Source organism: Ammodytes marinus, assembly GCF_949987685.1.
Source record: "Ammodytes marinus genome assembly, contig: scaffold_269, whole genome shotgun sequence".
NCBI classification, from domain to species: Eukaryota; Metazoa; Chordata; class Actinopteri; order Uranoscopiformes; family Ammodytidae; genus Ammodytes; species Ammodytes marinus.
The window spans coordinates 1-10,000 of record NW_027648106.1 but is presented as its reverse complement, the minus strand read 5'-3'; the positions used below and the strand labels follow the sequence as shown (position 1 = coordinate 10,000).

Below are 10,000 nucleotides of genomic sequence, written 5' to 3'. Positions count from 1 at the left end.
TACTCATGTATTCATGTTTTACTGTACCAGATGAAACATGGAGAAGCCTACACATCAGTGCAGCGTGTGCCACAAGACTTTCACTAAAAAGTCCAACCTGACGAGGCATCTGAAGATGTCCGAGACGACCCCATCCTCGGCGGTCTCGTCATTCCACTGCCCAACATCAACGCCAAGTCGATCTCGACCTTCACTGCTAGGGAGGAGAAGAAGGCCAACTACGGGGCGACAGTACTACCCAAGGTGACTCCTCACCTGAAAGTGCTGTCTGACGCACCATTCCCGTAGGCTCCTGCGCTGCCAACATCCCTCCCTCTGCCAGACCGGCCTCAGGTCCAGTACCAGCACATCCATCACGAGGCTGGAAAGAGACGTGGTGAGAAGCGGAGGTAAGTTGTCATAAGCACTTTGTTTCCCCTGCTGGCTGTGGAAAGCAAATAGCACACGTCATATCAATACCGATCACATGTGTATTTTATATTTCCAGATTATTTGTTGATGAGCTCTGGCCCTGTGACTCCTGCGAACCGGCCCGTTCAGCTCACGGTGTTGTCGTCCTCCACCCGGCCCAAGCCTGCTGCGCTCACCCACCTCCAGCCGAGGCCTCCTGCTGCGTTCACCTATGGCCCACCCCCTGTTTCGTGGGCCATCCTGCAGCCAGAGCTTTGTCCCTCCTGCACCAACAGTGAAGGCATTCATCCCCAACAAGTCCTCACGGCCATGTGGGGCTACGACAATGTGGTGTACGACAATTTTGAACACTTTAAGAGTGTCGTGGATGCGGAGTTGGGAAGGAGGAGTGTGTGTGTGTGTGTGTGTGTGTGTGTGTGTGTGTGTGTGTGTGTGTGTGTGTGTGTGTGTGTGTGTGTGTGTGTGTGTGTGTGTGTGTGTGTGTGTGTGTGTGTGTGTGTGTGTGTGTGTGTGTGTGTGTGTGTGTGTGTGTGTGTGTGTGTGTGTGTGTGTGTGTGTGTGTGTGTGTGTGTGTGTGTGTGTGTGTGTGTGTGTGTGTAATTTACCTCTGTGATGCCACTGTTCCTGTGCCATCTGTAGGAGAGAGAAAGTGGCTTGTTTGTGTTCGTTTGTCTCTTTCTTTGTGTGTATTAAAGTGCTTCAGCAAGCACTATCTATTTATATAGTTAAAAAAATGCACTTTGCAGTTTTACTTAAAGTTATTTTGTTTGTTTTTTATTTATTATTATTTATATTGATGTTAAAATGCACTTTGTAGTATCTGTTCTGGTCTATGTTCAATATCAAGGCCAATCTTTTTAACCTTAATCAGTTCCAATCTAACACAATCAGTTTACATAGCCTTCAGTGGTTGTTCATGTACAGATAATCTGTGTTTTTGTCATGTGTGTTGTTTGTTTGTCAGCTTCATGTCTTTGTGATGTTTGCCTGTATCTGTCTGCTTCATGTTTAACAAAAGTTTGCTAAAGAAAACACAAAAAAACACAACAGAGAGGAACGGCTTGAGCCTTTATTTGTTGATTGGTCACCTGAGTCTTTGGATCATCATGTTCATTATTGCACTTTAGCCTGTACAAGCCAATTGTTAATTTGTATCTTAAGTACAAGTGTGTGTTTTTGATTATTATTGATGTTATTTATGTGCCTGTGTGTATGTGATGTGTGTATGTCTGTCAGCTCCATGTTTAACTAAATGTTTGCAAATGGTAGTAAATGTTTGTCTCTCGTGTTCTCACCTGTAGATCTGTACCTTGTCGTTGTGGGCGAGCTTTTAACTAAACAGATCTTGTTTACTTGTGTTTTTATATGGATTGCCTTTTCAATGAAACACATTCTGGGTGAAAAATAAAAGTTGTAAAAGTATTTTGGAGTCTCTGTGTGCTTGGGTTTCACAAGGGGTGGGATAGTGGAAAGAAACAAAACACACCAAAGCAATTAGAAGTCCTTGTGTGAAAACAATGAGTTCTGTGAATGACTCTGATGTCTTCCAGACAAAGTGAGAGTGCACTGAATACATTCATATTCTTTTTCGTAATTCAGCCCAAAAATTACAACAATTATACACTTTTCCACTTGATTATATGAATCTCATCAGCTACGCCAACTCAAACTATAAAAATAATAAACAAAACATTCAGCAAACTAGTGGATTTTGATAAACTAGGCCTTGCACATGACATTTCTGGTAATAAAACCTCCCACCAGTGGCCACCAGATGGAGCCCTCCGTTTAGGATCGTGATCCTCTGATCCGATCCCAGGGGTTGTAGGATAGGGACTTTGGGGGGTCATGAGCCATTCCCAGGCGAATTCTCCTCCAAGTCCCCAAGCTCCCGCCAGCCGACCAATGGTTGTACAATGCTGTACAGAGTTGTACAGCGATCAGCCAATGGTTGTATAATGTTGTACAGAGATCGGCGCTCAACAGACCAATCATTGAGCGAGGATAGGAAAACGTCATCTAATTTATTCATATATGCACGATCTCGGCACTGGCGGCGGCCATTGTTGACGTTGATTTCTCACAGGTAAAGTTTCATATTCTTCATCCTAACGCCGTTTTGTCTGTGAGCAACCATATTACACGTGGATGGTCTCGTTTTAACCATGACAATCTAAGCTTTCTAACGGTGTATGGCATGATTGTATTCATCCAAGGGCCGTTTAAATATAAGCTGATTAATGTGTGTAGTGTAACGATAGCTCGCCAGACTGTTTACATTGAAGTCTAACCGAGTTAACCGCCAACACTATTATTGCTGTGAGCAACCATATTACACGTGGATGGTCTCGTTTTAACCATGACAATCTAAGCTTTCTAACGGTGTATGGCATGACTGTATTCATCCAAGGTCCGTTGACATATAAGCTGATTAATGTGTGTAGTGTAACGATAGCTCGCCAGACTGTTTAACATTGAAGTCTAACCGAGTTAACCGCCAACACTATTATTGCTGTGAGCAACCATATTACACGTGGATGGTCTCGTTTTAACCATGACAATCTAAGCTTTCTAACGGTGTATGGCATGACTGTATTCATCCAAGGTCCGTTGACATATAAGCTGATTAATGTGTGTAGTGTAACGATAGCTCGCCAGACTGTTTAACATTGAAGTCTAACCGAGTTAACCGCCAACACTATTATTGCTGTGAGCAACCATATTACACGTGGATGGTCTCGTTTTAACCATGACAATCTAAGCTTTCTAACGGTGTATGGCATGACTGTATTCATCCAAGGTCCGTTGACATATAAGCTGATTAATGTGTGTAGTGTAACGATAGCTCGCCAGACTGTTTACATTGAAGTCTAACCGAGTTAACCGCTAACACTATTATTGCTGTGAGCAACCATATTATTCGTGGATACTCTCGTTTTAATCATGACAATCTAAGCTTTCTAACGGTGTATGGCACGACTGTATTAATCCAAGGGTCGTTGAAATATAAGATGATTAATGTGTGTAGTGTAACGATAGCTTGCCAGACTGTTTACATTGAAGGCTAACCGAGTTAACCGCTAACACTATTATTGCTGTGAGCAACCATATTATTCGTGGATACTCTCGTTTTAATCATGACAATCTAAGCTTTCTAACGGTGTATGGCATGACTATATTCACCCAAGAGTCGTTGAAATAATAAGCTGATTAAGGTGTGTTGTGCTTTCCGGTGACAATCAACATTTTCTTGGTCAATTTGATGTGGATATGTGTTAACATGGGTAAATGTGACTGTTAAGACAACAACAACATAGATAACAATATGGCGAGCGTGTTGTTCTAGGCTAATACACAAACAGCACATTTCTGTATAATAAAGGGCTACATATTGTCAATCTAAATGATCTGCTTTTAGTTTTACTCATGTATTCATGTTTTACTGTACCAGATGAAACATGGAGAAGCCTACACATCAGTGCAGCGTGTGCCACAAGACTTTCACTAAAAAGTCCAACCTGACGAGGCATCTGAAGATGTCCGAGACGACCCCATCCTCGGCGGTCTCGTCATTCCACTGCCCAACATCAACGCCAAGTCGATCTCGACCTTCACTGCTAGGGAGGAGAAGAAGGCCAACTACGGGGCGACAGTACTACCCAAGGTGACTCCTCACCTGAAAGTGCTGTCTGACGCACCATTCCCGTAGGCTCCTGCGCTGCCAACATCCCTCCCTCTGCCAGACCGGCCTCAGGTCCAGTACCAGCACATCCATCACGAGGCTGGAAAGAGACGTGGTGAGAAGCGGAGGTAAGTTGTCATAAGCACTTTGTTTCCCCTGCTGGCTGTGGAAAGCAAATAGCACACGTCATATCAATACCGATCACATGTGTATTTTATATTTCCAGATTATTTGTTGATGAGCTCTGGCCCTGTGACTCCTGCGAACCGGCCCGTTCAGCTCACGGTGTTGTCGTCCTCCACCCGGCCCAAGCCTGCTGCGCTCACCCACCTCCAGCCGAGGCCTCCTGCTGCGTTCACCTATGGCCCACCCCCTGTTTCGTGGGCCATCCTGCAGCCAGAGCTTTGTCCCTCCTGCACCAACAGTGAAGGCATTCATCCCCAACAAGTCCTCACGGCCATGTGGGGCTACGACAATGTGGTGTACGACAATTTTGAACACTTTAAGAGTGTCGTGGATGCGGAGTTGGGAAGGAGGAGTGTGTGTGTGTGTGTGTGTGTGTGTGTGTGTGTGTGTGTGTGTGTGTGTGTGTGTGTGTGTGTGTGTGTGTGTGTGTGTGTGTGTGTGTGTGTGTGTGTGTGTGTGTGTGTGTGTGTGTGTGTGTGTGTGTGTGTGTGTGTGTGTGTGTGTGTGTGTGTGTGTGTGTGTGTGTGTGTGTGTGTGTGTGTGTGTGTGTGTGTGTGTGTGTGTGTGTGTGTGTGTGTGTGTGTGTGTGTGTGTGTAATTTACCTCTGTGATGCCACTGTTCCTGTGCCATCTGTAGGAGAGAGAAAGTGGCTTGTTTGTGTTCGTTTGTCTCTTTCTTTGTGTGTATTAAAGTGCTTCAGCAAGCACTATCTATTTATATAGTTAAAAAAATGCACTTTGCAGTTTTACTTAAAGTTATTTTGTTTGTTTTTTATTTATTATTATTTATATTGATGTTAAAATGCACTTTGTAGTATCTGTTCTGGTCTATGTTCAATATCAAGGCCAATCTTTTTAACCTTAATCAGTTCCAATCTAACACAATCAGTTTACATAGCCTTCAGTGGTTGTTCATGTACAGATAATCTGTGTTTTTGTCATGTGTGTTGTTTGTTTGTCAGCTTCATGTCTTTGTGATGTTTGCCTGTATCTGTCTGCTTCATGTTTAACAAAAGTTTGCTAAAGAAAACACAAAAAAACACAACAGAGAGGAACGGCTTGAGCCTTTATTTGTTGATTGGTCACCTGAGTCTTTGGATCATCATGTTCATTATTGCACTTTAGCCTGTACAAGCCAATTGTTAATTTGTATCTTAAGTACAAGTGTGTGTTTTTGATTATTATTGATGTTATTTATGTGCCTGTGTGTATGTGATGTGTGTATGTCTGTCAGCTCCATGTTTAACTAAATGTTTGCAAATGGTAGTAAATGTTTGTCTCTCGTGTTCTCACCTGTAGATCTGTACCTTGTCGTTGTGGGCGAGCTTTTAACTAAACAGATCTTGTTTACTTGTGTTTTTATATGGATTGCCTTTTCAATGAAACACATTCTGGGTGAAAAATAAAAGTTGTAAAAGTATTTTGGAGTCTCTGTGTGCTTGGGTTTCACAAGGGGTGGGATAGTGGAAAGAAACAAAACACACCAAAGCAATTAGAAGTCCTTGTGTGAAAACAATGAGTTCTGTGAATGACTCTGATGTCTTCCAGACAAAGTGAGAGTGCACTGAATACATTCATATTCTTTTTCGTAATTCAGCCCAAAAATTACAACAATTATACACTTTTCCACTTGATTATATGAATCTCATCAGCTACGCCAACTCAAACTATAAAAATAATAAACAAAACATTCAGCAAACTAGTGGATTTTGATAAACTAGGCCTTGCACATGACATTTCTGGTAATAAAACCTCCCACCAGTGGCCACCAGATGGAGCCCTCCGTTTAGGATCGTGATCCTCTGATCCGATCCCAGGGGTTGTAGGATAGGGACTTTGGGGGGTCATGAGCCATTCCCAGGCGAATTCTCCTCCAAGTCCCCAAGCTCCCGCCAGCCGACCAATGGTTGTACAATGCTGTACAGAGTTGTACAGCGATCAGCCAATGGTTGTATAATGTTGTACAGAGATCGGCGCTCAACAGACCAATCATTGAGCGAGGATAGGAAAACGTCATCTAATTTATTCATATATGCACGATCTCGGCACTGGCGGCGGCCATTGTTGACGTTGATTTCTCACAGGTAAAGTTTCATATTCTTCATCCTAACGCCGTTTTGTCTGTGAGCAACCATATTACACGTGGATGGTCTCGTTTTAACCATGACAATCTAAGCTTTCTAACGGTGTATGGCATGATTGTATTCATCCAAGGGCCGTTTAAATATAAGCTGATTAATGTGTGTAGTGTAACGATAGCTCGCCAGACTGTTTACATTGAAGTCTAACCGAGTTAACCGCCAACACTATTATTGCTGTGAGCAACCATATTACACGTGGATGGTCTCGTTTTAACCATGACAATCTAAGCTTTCTAACGGTGTATGGCATGACTGTATTCATCCAAGGTCCGTTGACATATAAGCTGATTAATGTGTGTAGTGTAACGATAGCTCGCCAGACTGTTTAACATTGAAGTCTAACCGAGTTAACCGCCAACACTATTATTGCTGTGAGCAACCATATTACACGTGGATGGTCTCGTTTTAACCATGACAATCTAAGCTTTCTAACGGTGTATGGCATGACTGTATTCATCCAAGGTCCGTTGACATATAAGCTGATTAATGTGTGTAGTGTAACGATAGCTCGCCAGACTGTTTAACATTGAAGTCTAACCGAGTTAACCGCCAACACTATTATTGCTGTGAGCAACCATATTACACGTGGATGGTCTCGTTTTAACCATGACAATCTAAGCTTTCTAACGGTGTATGGCATGACTGTATTCATCCAAGGTCCGTTGACATATAAGCTGATTAATGTGTGTAGTGTAACGATAGCTCGCCAGACTGTTTACATTGAAGTCTAACCGAGTTAACCGCTAACACTATTATTGCTGTGAGCAACCATATTATTCGTGGATACTCTCGTTTTAATCATGACAATCTAAGCTTTCTAACGGTGTATGGCACGACTGTATTAATCCAAGGGTCGTTGAAATATAAGATGATTAATGTGTGTAGTGTAACGATAGCTTGCCAGACTGTTTACATTGAAGGCTAACCGAGTTAACCGCTAACACTATTATTGCTGTGAGCAACCATATTATTCGTGGATACTCTCGTTTTAATCATGACAATCTAAGCTTTCTAACGGTGTATGGCATGACTATATTCACCCAAGAGTCGTTGAAATAATAAGCTGATTAAGGTGTGTTGTGCTTTCCGGTGACAATCAACATTTTCTTGGTCAATTTGATGTGGATATGTGTTAACATGGGTAAATGTGACTGTTAAGACAACAACAACATAGATAACAATATGGCGAGCGTGTTGTTCTAGGCTAATACACAAACAGCACATTTCTGTATAATAAAGGGCTACATATTGTCAATCTAAATGATCTGCTTTTAGTTTTACTCATGTATTCATGTTTTACTGTACCAGATGAAACATGGAGAAGCCTACACATCAGTGCAGCGTGTGCCACAAGACTTTCACTAAAAAGTCCAACCTGACGAGGCATCTGAAGATGTCCGAGACGACCCCATCCTCGGCGGTCTCGTCATTCCACTGCCCAACATCAACGCCAAGTCGATCTCGACCTTCACTGCTAGGGAGGAGAAGAAGGCCAACTACGGGGCGACAGTACTACCCAAGGTGACTCCTCACCTGAAAGTGCTGTCTGACGCACCATTCCCGTAGGCTCCTGCGCTGCCAACATCCCTCCCTCTGCCAGACCGGCCTCAGGTCCAGTACCAGCACATCCATCACGAGGCTGGAAAGAGACGTGGTGAGAAGCGGAGGTAAGTTGTCATAAGCACTTTGTTTCCCCTGCTGGCTGTGGAAAGCAAATAGCACACGTCATATCAATACCGATCACATGTGTATTTTATATTTCCAGATTATTTGTTGATGAGCTCTGGCCCTGTGACTCCTGCGAACCGGCCCGTTCAGCTCACGGTGTTGTCGTCCTCCACCCGGCCCAAGCCTGCTGCGCTCACCCACCTCCAGCCGAGGCCTCCTGCTGCGTTCACCTATGGCCCACCCCCTGTTTCGTGGGCCATCCTGCAGCCAGAGCTTTGTCCCTCCTGCACCAACAGTGAAGGCATTCATCCCCAACAAGTCCTCACGGCCATGTGGGGCTACGACAATGTGGTGTACGACAATTTTGAACACTTTAAGAGTGTCGTGGATGCGGAGTTGGGAAGGAGGAGTGTGTGTGTGTGTGTGTGTGTGTGTGTGTGTGTGTGTGTGTGTGTGTGTGTGTGTGTGTGTGTGTGTGTGTGTGTGTGTGTGTGTGTGTGTGTGTGTGTGTGTGTGTGTGTGTGTGTGTGTGTGTGTGTGTGTGTGTGTGTGTGTGTGTGTGTGTGTGTGTGTGTGTGTGTGTGTGTGTGTGTGTGTGTGTGTGTGTGTGTGTAATTTACCTCTGTGATGCCACTGTTCCTGTGCCATCTGTAGGAGAGAGAAAGTGGCTTGTTTGTGTTCGTTTGTCTCTTTCTTTGTGTGTATTAAAGTGCTTCAGCAAGCACTATCTATTTATATAGTTAAAAAAATGCACTTTGCAGTTTTACTTAAAGTTATTTTGTTTGTTTTTTATTTATTATTATTTATATTGATGTTAAAATGCACTTTGTAGTATCTGTTCTGGTCTATGTTCAATATCAAGGCCAATCTTTTTAACCTTAATCAGTTCCAATCTAACACAATCAGTTTACATAGCCTTCAGTGGTTGTTCATGTACAGATAATCTGTGTTTTTGTCATGTGTGTTGTTTGTTTGTCAGCTTCATGTCTTTGTGATGTTTGCCTGTATCTGTCTGCTTCATGTTTAACAAAAGTTTGCTAAAGAAAACACAAAAAAACACAACAGAGAGGAACGGCTTGAGCCTTTATTTGTTGATTGGTCACCTGAGTCTTTGGATCATCATGTTCATTATTGCACTTTAGCCTGTACAAGCCAATTGTTAATTTGTATCTTAAGTACAAGTGTGTGTTTTTGATTATTATTGATGTTATTTATGTGCCTGTGTGTATGTGATGTGTGTATGTCTGTCAGCTCCATGTTTAACTAAATGTTTGCAAATGGTAGTAAATGTTTGTCTCTCGTGTTCTCACCTGTAGATCTGTACCTTGTCGTTGTGGGCGAGCTTTTAACTAAACAGATCTTGTTTACTTGTGTTTTTATATGGATTGCCTTTTCAATGAAACACATTCTGGGTGAAAAATAAAAGTTGTAAAAGTATTTTGGAGTCTCTGTGTGCTTGGGTTTCACAAGGGGTGGGATAGTGGAAAGAAACAAAACACACCAAAGCAATTAGAAGTCCTTGTGTGAAAACAATGAGTTCTGTGAATGACTCTGATGTCTTCCAGACAAAGTGAGAGTGCACTGAATACATTCATATTCTTTTTCGTAATTCAGCCCAAAAATTACAACAATTATACACTTTTCCACTTGATTATATGAATCTCATCAGCTACGCCAACTCAAACTATAAAAATAATAAACAAAACATTCAGCAAACTAGTGGATTTTGATAAACTAGGCCTTGCACATGACATTTCTGGTAATAAAACCTCCCACCAGTGGCCACCAGATGGAGCCCTCCGTTTAGGATCGTGATCCTCTGATCCGATCCCAGGGGTTGTAGGATAGGGACTTTGGGGGGTCATGAGCCATTCCCAGGCGAATTCTCCTCCAAGTCCCCAAGCTCCCGCCA

At 42.9% G+C, this 10,000-nt stretch overlaps 2 long non-coding RNA genes across 2 annotated transcripts; both read left to right on the top strand.

Moving 5' to 3' along the window:
• The first annotated feature begins 33 nt into the window (after positions 1–33).
• Positions 34–1,833, top strand: LOC307271034. Its single transcript, XR_013845583.1, has 2 exons — positions 34–389; positions 488–1,833. It is a non-coding gene; the product is annotated as an uncharacterized lncRNA (long non-coding RNA).
• Positions 1,834–7,731: 5,898 nt separating this feature from the next.
• LOC307271030 lies at positions 7,732–9,525 on the top strand. Its single transcript, XR_013845579.1, has 2 exons — positions 7,732–8,087; positions 8,186–9,525. It is a non-coding gene; the product is annotated as an uncharacterized lncRNA (long non-coding RNA).
• Positions 9,526–10,000: the final 475 nt, after the last annotated feature.